This window comes from Alligator sinensis, unplaced genomic scaffold (assembly GCF_000455745.1).
Source record: "Alligator sinensis unplaced genomic scaffold, ASM45574v1 scaffold685_1, whole genome shotgun sequence".
Lineage (NCBI taxonomy): Eukaryota > Metazoa > Chordata > Crocodylia > Alligatoridae > Alligator > Alligator sinensis.
In genome coordinates, this window is record NW_005842336.1 from 687,146 (window position 1) to 698,829 (window position 11,684).

Here is an 11,684-nt window from a genome sequence, read left to right on the forward strand (position 1 = left end):
TTGGGAGAAAGAGCGTGAAGATCTCTAAGCGCTGCTAATCCCTTCGAACCCAGCTTTTTCTTCTCCTTAAGAGAGCAATAAAGGGCCGATTTACTGAACCCACAGAGTCTTAACAACTCCGGGGGCCTATTTACCGAACCCACGGAGCTTCAACCACTCTGGGGGCCAAACGGCCTCTAGCCTCTCCCCGTCACCGAGCGCAATCCTAAGACGTATCCCTTTCCTTTGAAACTACCGAACCCGCGGAGCTTCAACCACTCCGGGGCCAATTACCGAGCCGAACCCGCGGAGCTTCAACCACTCCGGGGTCAATTGTCGGAGTCCTCTAGCGAGGATTTAAGCAGAGCTGAGCCTGGAAAACTGTCCAGCCTACACCACGACCATATTTGGTGTAAGTAAACAATCTTTTAATCAACCATTACACGTCGGTAACTAATTCTAGCTCGCCACCGGTCTTCTTCGACCCCGCGTGCCCGGGCTGCTGGCCACAGCCCGCGTGCGCAAAAACGGGTCCGCATATCACTCCCGGCTCGCACATGGCGACATGGACGAGATCGGGAGGCGGCCCGCACAGTATATAGCAGAAATAAATGGACTTGAGTGAATTATAGATGACAAAGAAGGTTAAAAGCAGTTTTATAAGGGAGCCTTTTGAACTATCTGGCACTTGGGTCTTAATTTCCCTCTGTGTCTCATTTCAGGAATATTAGGTTTTTGGGGTGCTAACTGTACATACAGGAATGAAGTATCAGCCTTATTACACTGAGTGACCACAAATCAGAAAATGGAGCATTGCACTGGGATTTATAGCAAAAAGTATACTGAAGTCCCTTGTAAGTGTTCAGAATACTGGATACTTTTGTTTGCATCAAAAAAGACCTGAGTATGACCCAGGACAGAGATTGTCATCTGCCTATAGAGAAGAGTAAAAAGGAAGCTTCTGATGTGGGGGTTTTTTTTCCATTTCTTCTCTTTTTTTTTTCCCTAGAGGAAAGAAAGTGTAAAGCTTTGAAATTTTAAGCAACTCATGAATGAAAATACAAAGTACCAACAAATTGATTATTCAGAACCTGTTAATCTGACTTAAAGATACATTGAAGCTTGGATTTTCAAAGTTTCCTAAGGGGTTTAGAGTCCCAAACCCCATTAAATGTAAGGGGAAATGGCTTTCAACTCCCTTATGTCTCTTTGGAAACCTCTGCTTAAAAGCATACAGTAAAAATGATTGCATTTCATTTAGGTTTGTGTTGAGAGAGAATGACAAACATTGCATTTTGTCAGACAGTTATTTCATGCAAGCACCATGTTATATCATCTCTATGCTAATGTAACTCCACTGTAAATCAATAGTTACAGCCACATACAACCAGAGTAACACAGTGCAGAATTGGCTTCTTTCTATTTTAGAAACTGTTAAATGCCCTTTTCAAACATCATAAAATGGAAAAAAAATTCCAACTATTTAAGTTGGTCTAATAAAAGATATCAGATTCACCCAAAGAACCTTGTCTGCTTTTGAAACGTCGCCTTTGGTACTGCATAGATTTTGAAGCCTTATCTTCCAGGCCTTACTCATGGGAGTAGTTCCAATAAACTTGGCAATGCTGCTTGCTTTGGTGAGGGCTGCTTTCCTGAGCAAAAGGAACAGGAAAGGTCACCTTGATGTTTTTAAAAGTCTCTTAAGGGATCTGGGCACCTGCTTCCCATTAATTTTGAAAATGACTATCCACAGCCCTTTGGAAGTTTCAGCCTTAAATATTTATTTCCTACATCAACCAGGATGGGAAATACCTATTCCTCCACAGGGCATGTTATATGACACACGCCCTTGCATTTTAATTGTGCGCGTGTGCACGCGCGCACACACACACACACACACACACACACACACACACACACACACACCCCACTGAATTCTCCGTGTGTGTGTATGTTGAATATGACACAAGGGTAATACTCATACAATGTACTATAATGTAACAATGAATTGTTCTTTGGTGCCATCATCTTATTTAGGTAAGAAGTTACATTTTTCATAAGTGCTGAATGTTCTTAGGATGTTAAGTCTCACTTTCAGATGTGCTTAAGGCAATTAAGAGCTTAAGCTCTACTAACATTCACTGAAATTAGGTTATTAAGGGCCACACTGATTTTGCTGGGAGCTAAATGCCTAGGCACTTTTGAAAATCTCATTAGGTACGTGTCAGCATCTTTAGGTGCCACATACATTTAAAAATCTATCCCTAAATGCCTGTCAGTTTTGAAAAAGGAACTTTTGGTTCTGTTACCTAGGTGCTTTTGAACATTTTAAACCTTGTTCAAAGCACCTTCCTCACTATTCACTCACTGCAAATTCCCCCAAATGTCATTTGATCATATTTTTACCTTCATTACTACAGGGAAGATCAGGAGAGTTCCCTCTTCAATCCTATTCAGAGAGATTTTAGATCTTTCTTACAAAGCAACTTCTACCAAATAAAACAAACAGTGGACATCTGTTTCTCTTGCATCTTTTGTCAATGAGCTGTGCACAAAAGTAATGCCATTTTCTTCCAGAGTATTATTCCATTCCATCAAAGCAGGCATATAGAGGAAAATGTGGAACATAATCACAAGGTATCAGTGCTTTTACAATGCACAGAATGATATATTGTAGGTTATGCTTACCATTATCTATATGGAAATTTCTAAATAAGAAGAAACTACTTCTCTGTGAGTTTGCCATTCCTTAAAATACTCCTACAGGTAAATCAAAATAGTAAATTTCAATACATTTGGTGTGGTAGCTCCTCCATTTAGCTAACAGATGTCTACCGTTCCTCAGAGCTGTGCAGGTGTTAAATTATCTATAGGCAAGAACCCAGATTATTTTTCCTGTGTGACACTGAGCAATGTCACAAAACTAATACACCATAGATTATACAGTTGGATTTCTTAGCAAGATGGTATACTGCTCTTCATATTTTCCCCATTAGCCTGTTCTAGATTCATCATTGCCCTTAAGAGTTATGTTTCAAATTTAGTGTCGTGAAAGAGAGAGGTATTTTACGTTTAAGGATTAGCACCAGCCACAGAATACATCAGAGTTTAAATTATCAAACTGTATTAAATGATGGCATCACTAAAAATGATTTAAGCAGTATCAATTTTTAGAAAAAAATGAACAAACAGAAATGAAATGGTAATGCCAAATGTAAGCTATAAAAATGTATCTCAGGTTCAGATTTAGATCATGTTTTAGAAAAACAGATGGTTGTTGCTGAGGAAAGCAATACATTAGAAATGTCTGCTGTGGAAACTTCTACTAGCAGCTTCTAACAGTAAGAAATAAGATTATGGTTTTGCTTCAAAAAGTGTGTATGCAGGAAAAGGCATTCTTCATGGTTAAGGCACTAGCATGAGTCTTAGGCCTGGGTTCAGTCCATAATCTGTTGTTACCCACTCTGTGTATATCCCAAGCCAAGTCGCTTCATTTTTCTTTGCGCTGGGCATAATATGGCTGTAGTGGGACCTGGGCTAAGGGCTGCACTAAGGTAGGGCCCAGGAGCCACATTCTCAACAGGTCTTCTCACCCGTTTTTATATCCCACCTGCCATGGCTTGGTGTTACATACAAGGATATCGGGAGGTGGTACCTGACCGTTTGTAGGGGTTTGTCGAGAAGGGGAAAGGTCTTGGTGTCCAGGAGTCTTTTGTGGGGCTCTGCCTCCCCTATACCCATCCCTTTCCACTTAGGTGTTTCCGTGCTTTGTTTGAGGCAGGTTCCTCATCTCCTAGGACTCCTATAGATGTGTGCACAGCTTGCTCCAATTTGCTGGAAATCTAGCACGTCGGAGCAGATTCTATTAATCGTGCTCAATTAATCCGCGCTGGGGCACGGAAACTGCCATGCTCTGGCAGCCTTCCTCGTCATGTGTAGCAAAGTCCCTGTGCTGAAAAAATGGTGGCAGGGTGCTTGGAAATAAAACACGTTAAATGTTTTAGTTCCAAGTGCTCCACCACCATTTTTTCAGCATGCGGACACATGGGGATACTGATACACATGACATGCAGGCACTTTTAATTAGTGCGGCTTGCTAATTAAAGCATCCGGTGCTGCATCTCCGAGCACGTGTAAAAATGCCCCAGGTCCCTGCCTTCACGTAATGAAGGAAAAGGTCCGGCTCAAAGGAAAAACAGAAGGATCTGAGGCTGGTGTGGGCTGACCCAGCCCTGTTACCTTGGTGAGTGGTAACAGGGCTGGGTGCGATGTCTGCGTTGCATCTGTGTCTGCGTTGCATCAGCTTTAATAAAGAAATACAACATAAATAAGGGTGTCCACTGTCTGTTTGCAGGCCGCACTTTGGCCTTATAGTTTATGTCCGCCTTTTTCCTGGGTGACTAGGCTCTTCAGGGTATACTCCCCCAGTCCTGAGGCTGATTCATAAGGTGGGCCTGTACTAGATCCAGTTCTGTAGGTAGTTAGGGCCGTGGCCAGTATAAAGCCCAGTGAGGCCTTTACTGGTACTTGGCCTCCAGCATTACCAAGTGATCCAGTTCCTGCCACTGGAGCCAGTGCCTATCTGATTGTGAGTGGGGCATCACTGGTTCCAGTGGAGGGAGGCAGCATGGCCTGCTGCCTATACCAGTGCCTCCCCTTCCTTGGGGCTGGTGCTGCCCTATGAAGGGAGTTCTGGGTTGATCAGAGCCAACCCGGACCCCTGCCTGCCCCTACATGCCCTGTGGCTGTGACCAGGTGCTGAGAGCCCCTGTGGGACACATCATCCACTACAGCTGCAGCCTCTCAGCTTTAGGCAGTGCCAGGCATGCTGGCCACTTGCTCCTGGCCTCAGCAGGGCTCTAGAGCCAGGTGGAGCCTGGCTTCCTGCTTACAGCTCTGCCTGGGGGATGGGCATGCAGAGAGTGCTTCCCTGTTCTACCGGGTGGGGTGGAAGCATGCAGGGGAATGCGCTGCCTGCCCATGGGCTCATTGCTGGCTGCTGGGATGGGATTTTGGGGCCATAAAGTGCCCCAGCGGTCATGGCCCTGGTGAGTGCGGGACTGGGCCAAGTCTCTGCTACAATGGTCTTTGTTCCTGCTTATTTAGATTATTAACTCTTTGAGTATGCGATAGTCTTTTATAAGTATATGCCATATCTAGCAAAATGGCATTTGAGTCTCAGTTGGAAACTTGTAAGTCTGCAGCCACTGCACCATGACTCAGCTAGACAAGATAACAGAGTCTGAGACTTGTCCTCACTGCATTGTTGGTTTAAGGTATAACACACAAGGTATAACAATTGGATTAGAGGTGTTACCTCTAATCCAGTTGATGTCCACACACAAAAATACACCTAGCTTAGGCTCTACATTTCATCTAACCATGTATGGCTGAGGCATATTATTAATATACTTTTATATGATGGTAGCATTCAGAGTCCTTAGCCATTCTGCTGCCCTGTGCAAACCCAGAAACAACCCCTGCTTCAAGGCTGGGCTTTGTGGAGACAGGTTTGGGTAGAATTAACAGCTGTGGACTTTAGCAACTGCAGCAAGGTTCAGTTAGGAAAATATAGAATGCAAGGTCAAGAGGGGGCTTGATACTCAACGAGTGTAAAATTGCTTTGCCCATTGATTTATGCCAGCTGAAGATCTGCCTCACTATGCTTCAATTTTATGTCTGATCATTATCCTTAGTGGTAATGTAAGACATTTTGGTACAGGCAACAGGCCGCCAAATGATTCGCTGGCAGCTGGGATGGATCTGTAAAATAATATATTTCTTTTAATGGACGATACTAAAAGATAATGTTTCCTAAAATATAACAGAAATGAGAGCTAAATAACAGCCAGAGAAAGATCCTTTGAGACTATTTAGTACATCTGCTTTAGCAGCTGAATGGGGAGAGGTATTAACACTTATGTTTATATTTTCCAGTGAGAATCACTGTATGCTGAATAACAAAACTGATGTTATTACATAGCTGTAGATTGCCCTATCTGCGTAGCAGAATGGCCAGTGAAATGGAAGCAATAATACCCACCTTTGTAAAGGGCCCTGAGACCTGCAGGTAAGTGCTAAGTATTTTCAAATGAGGAAAACAGAGGGAGAATATGGAGAAACACTGGTTACTCATATTAATTGTGTGCAGATGTGTTTATATTTTGAGTTCTTTTGCTCTTTATTGATGCTAGTTTCGGACAAATGTGATGAGAATTGGGAAAGGACCCATACCAAAACCTAAATCTGAATGTTGATCAATCATAGGAATTAAATTACATTAATGAACAGCTAGTGTGCTACACCCCTTTGCCTGTAATATGGACTGGTATAGTTTCATTATTTTCTTGCTTTCTCACTCTTATCTGTAGCCACTTATTTTCTCTTGTCTCTCAATTCTTTTCTCCTTCTATGTCTGTGGTCACTAGGAAGTTTCTCTTTTGTTCATTCCTTCCCTTACTTTTCTCCTTAACCTCTCACTATCCTCTGGCTTCTTTCATTCACAGTACACATCCTTTATTTTCTCCCATCTTAAAAATCCACCCTTGATCCCAGTTACTTCTGCAAATTGAGCCTCCTCTCATTTCTAAGCTCACTGAGCACACTGTTGACAAAGTCACTATCTCCTCTGGCTTTTTCCTAGATCATCAGCAGTCACAAGAATTATATCCACAGTTGCAAAGCATCATGAGAAACATGGGCAATGAAATACAAAAAATAACATGCATAAAGTATGGGTATTTTGCTATTAGGTAAATATTTCCAAATGAAATTAATTTTTCTAGCATTTGCAGTTCTTAGTTCTAACAGAGGGGGACACTAGAACCACATGCCTTTAGCCTCTGAGTTAAAGTGCTATAAAGGAGTGGATCAAGGGAGACAGTACTGTAGAACTGTTTCCAAGACATCACACAAAAAGGTCTTTCTAACAGTTATGATTGTGTAACACTATAGTTTTAAATTAAGGCTTTAGTTCAACATATCGATATTTTAGAAACACTGGGGTTTTTTTTCCTACAACAAAGTAAGAGAGAAAGCAGCATTAAAAAAATCAAGGTATTTAAAAAATACAACTGAACCACAGTCAGTCAAATTCCATGCTAGCCTTGATTTGCACAAAGATTTCCATGTGGTTGTCTTTGGCTGTAAGTAGGCACAAAATTCAACCTTGTTTCTTTATTACTTGTATCTAAACAGGCTATAATATTAAGAACTCTTCATTCATAGATCTTGAAGTAATTTATATAAGCGGATGTCAAGATCTCTGTCTGAAACAAGTACATACAGGTAAAATGAGTTGTTCACAGTCAGAAGCCAAGTCCAAGGGAGAGCTCAGAATAGAACATAAGTCACTCTGACTCCTATCCCTATGCTTTAACAAATGGATTATCTTACAGGCAGTGATTTGAGCTTTACCATCAAAACTTCCTGATAACAGATAACATGTTGAATGAAAAATTTACTATCTGCTGTTACCTTATTGATCCACAGGAAGAGAACAATTTGAGTCCCTTTTGTTTAGCAGATATTCTTGTCCCAGAAACACAATGACTCTTAAGATTCCCCATCAGCAAGAATATCAAAGCACTAAAAAAATAAAGTTGGAAAGAAACTTTTAAATCAGTGTGGAAAGGGTACTGTATAGGAAAAGTGGAACTTTGTACTAGGCTGTGAAAGCATCTGTCTCTGAGACCTTTGGGCAAACCCAGATATGGAGAGATTCTTTGTGCGGACCCCTCACAATACCATTTGAATACATCTGAAATACTAACAAAAGCATCTTCATAATGTTCCTGAGAGAGAGAGAAATACAATTAATTCCAGTTTGACAGAGCAGGAACTGAGGCACAGAGAAATGAGGGTCTGGTTGAGATTAAAGGGACTTGCAAATGAGAAGCATTTCCCAAAAACAAATTCTAAAGTGTCTTGGCCAAGATCACACCAGAAATGTGCAGGAGAGTGAGCATTTAGCCACCAGGTCTATTGATATGTGGGAAAGAATAGAGTAAAACCCAGCTCCCAGCAGTAGTTAGTAGCAGATATTACTGAAGACAAAATATTGAGTAAGAAGCTGCTACATGAACACAGTCACTTGCCTAAATAGAAACCATATTGAGTGATGAAATGTACCTGACATTGTTTACTTGTACAGTACTGACCTGATAAATCCTTACATTTTAATAAATCATTCACTGACTTTCCCTCCAACAATAATAAAACCAGCCCCTCTAGTTAGTGCTTGTTCATCAGTCTTGTTTTGCTTTGCTTTTCATTTGATGCCAAGAATGTTCGTGCCCTGGACTGGAAAAGAGAAGCAAGGCTCAGCTAGCTCGTTTCTAAAATCCAGAACCATAAACATTTTGCAGAAATATTTGTAATTGTTGCAATATTTATGACACCAACACAGGGACTGTGTCAATTCAGTACTGTCACACACATCTACAAAACTATATAGCAGTAAAGGATTGAAAGCCCAGTACTTTTGGGCTAGGGACAGAAATTACACACAAACTGGTATAAGTGATTGGAAACCAGTTTAAATCTGTAACACAACAGAAGTTCAGTGCACATAAACCACTTTCAGAATGGCTGAATCCAGTTAAGATAAACCTGGATGGATGTAGTATCAGACTTAACTGATTTTGGTTAAATGTTTTTATTGAACTTCTGTCCCACATCCCCTCCAGACTCAAGTTAACTCACAGTCCCCCAGCATCCCAGGATGCTTTGCACTTCCCCTGCAAACCCCAGCTTGCAGGATGGGTAGGCTAGCCTTGGCCCAGGCTGTCCATCCCACCTGGGCAGGGATGCGTGCTCTGTTGCCTTCAGCTTCTAGCCTGAGCCACTCCAGACATGTGGCTGAATTTCTGGAATCAAAAGTAAATGTTGGTTCACTTCCTTATTGGTTCAACCTCATGCAGCTTAGACTACTCTGCAAAGATTGAATTGATTCAGCCTCAGGCCTTTTGACTGTACTTATTTGAGGCCCAGGTTAAAGAAACAAAAACCCAGCTCCCAATTAGGCACCTAAATAAGGATCACATATTCAAATGGGTTGGGCACCTGGGCTGCGTCCAAATGAGCGCTGCCATGCAGTATGTGGCGCTGCAAATGTGTGCGTCGCCGCATTCTGCACATTCAACTGTTCTTTGTGCTGCAAGGTAGCAGCATAGGGGGGTTGACCCCAGGTAGGGCTGCTGGCTCCAGCCTCCCCTCCTCCATCCAAGTTAGCCTGCCACATGCCAGAGGGCTCCTGGCACAGGCATTCCCTGGGGAAACAAATGTCCACGCTTGTGTGGATACGGTCCTGGAGTCTACATCTCTATTGAGAATCTAACCATTTATGTCTTAAGGGGTGCCATCTTTTTTAATACTCTGCCTCCAAGCTTGAATGTTGTCCATAAGATATTTCTGAAGCTGTATCACTTCCTTCTGTATTCTGACATCATAGAAAATCACCTCAAAGATAAGTGTAATCAGCGTGATAAGAAACAGACCCGTCTCATTCAGAAATAAGCAGACATTTCCTGTTATTGGCGTCTCCTAGGGAGGAGTATTTAAACTAAATGTGAATGTTTGCACAAATTCAAGTCATTACACCAAAGGCAAGAATGTGTAGCCTGAAGCACTGATGACAGCTGAACACTCCGAAAAGACTAACCATGGGACAGATGCTTAGTCTTGCTCAGGACTGTACAGCTGCTTTCCAGGGGAGAGGAAAACAAGTGGCACAGATCAGACTATGCCAGCTTTATATCACACCCAAATCCCCCTCAGTTTATCAAAGGGATTATACAACGTGGCTGCAGTGAAACAGGGGACTGGGGCAGTTGATGCAGGAATTCCCTTTCATGCCTATGCTCCTAAGAATGGAAGTACGATGTCAGAAACCAGTTGTGAGCAGCTTTTGGGAACAAATTCAAGTCATCATCTTAGCAATCAGCCTGGCTGTTCTGAAGAAACTTGGGTGTAACATTACAGTGCATCCCACAACAAAATGACTAACTTCCCATGTCTGGGACAAGCCCATAAACCACATATTCTTAGCCCAGCCGACCAGGCATACTTAAAGAAAAATACACTGTACAGCAAAGTGTACATTACTAGTACTGGAAATAGCTATTTCAGAAAAAGTGTTGTTGTCACATGGAGAATGAGGTATGGGAGAAGGGGCAAAGTAGTATTTATTGTTATTTTTGTTACTCTAGCACCTTGAGGCTTCAGTCAAGATCATGATCCCATCGCAGTAAATACCTGCACAGAGGGACAGATGGCTGTGCCTTGAAGAACTGGTTGAAGAAGACAAGTTTAGTGCCAACATTTGCAGACTCATGTGCTCAAAATGTAGGTAATTACACATGCTTAAGTAAGTGAACATATGCCTGGATTTTCAAAAGTCTGAGGAATCATAACTCCTAGGCTTCCAAGGGAGTTATGAACAGTTTGCACTTTTAAGAATCAGGCCACTTAAGTAGGAGCCTAAGTATGGGTGTAAGCTGATAGTTGCAAGATTCTAAGGGAGTTAGGTACCCAAACCCTATTGACTTCCATTTGGGATTTAGGTACCTAAATCTCTTAATCATTGCATAAATCCCTTCATCTTTTTTGAGAATCCTAGTTTTAGGTGTCCAATTTTAGGTATGAAAGTATGAATATTTTAACCAAAAATTGTTTTTTTGGGTTTGCCAGGTTTTTTTGTTGTTGAAAGAACTAAAGAGTGTGGATGAAACGGTTTGCTTTACAGGAGGAGAACAACACGTGTGCAGTAAAAATGGAATCACAGTAATGGAGCCATCCTCTGAAAGATTTTGATGATCGATCGGATACACTGGAAACTGAAAAGTCCTGCTAAGATCCCACATTCATGATTCCTCCGAGAATGTGCAGGGTTGTTTCCTACAATATATTGCCTAGGCTACTATTTAATTTATGCATTCAAATTACTTATAGTCTTCCATTTTCTGCTGGAAAAAGCAATAATTACTTGCATCTAAAAATAGAAGCACCGCTGGGAGTTTTCATGCATAAGATAGCAAGGATGGCTTGGAATAGATTTAAAAAACCCACTAACAAATCTAACAAAATGCAGTCTATTTGCTCCTATTCGTAGTTTAAAAATAACAACCGCAACAACAATAATAATAAGTCTACACCGGAGCGTACTGCCATGCAGCTCTCTGCACAAGATCTCTAAAATAGAAACACACTTCTGAGAAGAAAAAGTCTTTCATTCATGCTTCACAGATATGAATCATTTCCTAATGCAGGTATAAAAAATAGGCCTGGGCCCTGCAAACATATGCCTGTGTTAAATTTCAACCACGGTGGGTAGCCCCATGAGTGGATTGGGATTATTCATAGAGTTTCCTGCTAGGTTCCTGTGTGGATAACTGAAGAGGTTTCTCTCAGCCTACTCGCAGAGCCTCATCTCAGCGCCACGCCGACCTGAACCGCGGGGCGAGGTGTACAGCAGGGGAGGCAACCCCTGGCCCTCGTGCCAATGGCACAAGGCACTCGCTCCTCCGGGAAGGGGCTGAGGCTGCGCTGCCACCACGCGTGTGGGGCCCCGGGTGGCTCCCTGCCCGCCCTGCGCCCCTGGCTCGCCCACAAGTCCCGAGTGGAGGACGCGGCAGCCTGGTGCCCCGCGACCCGCGCGGTCAGGGGCCGGAAGCGCCGTCGCGAACGGTGTCAGTGGCTGCGCCCCG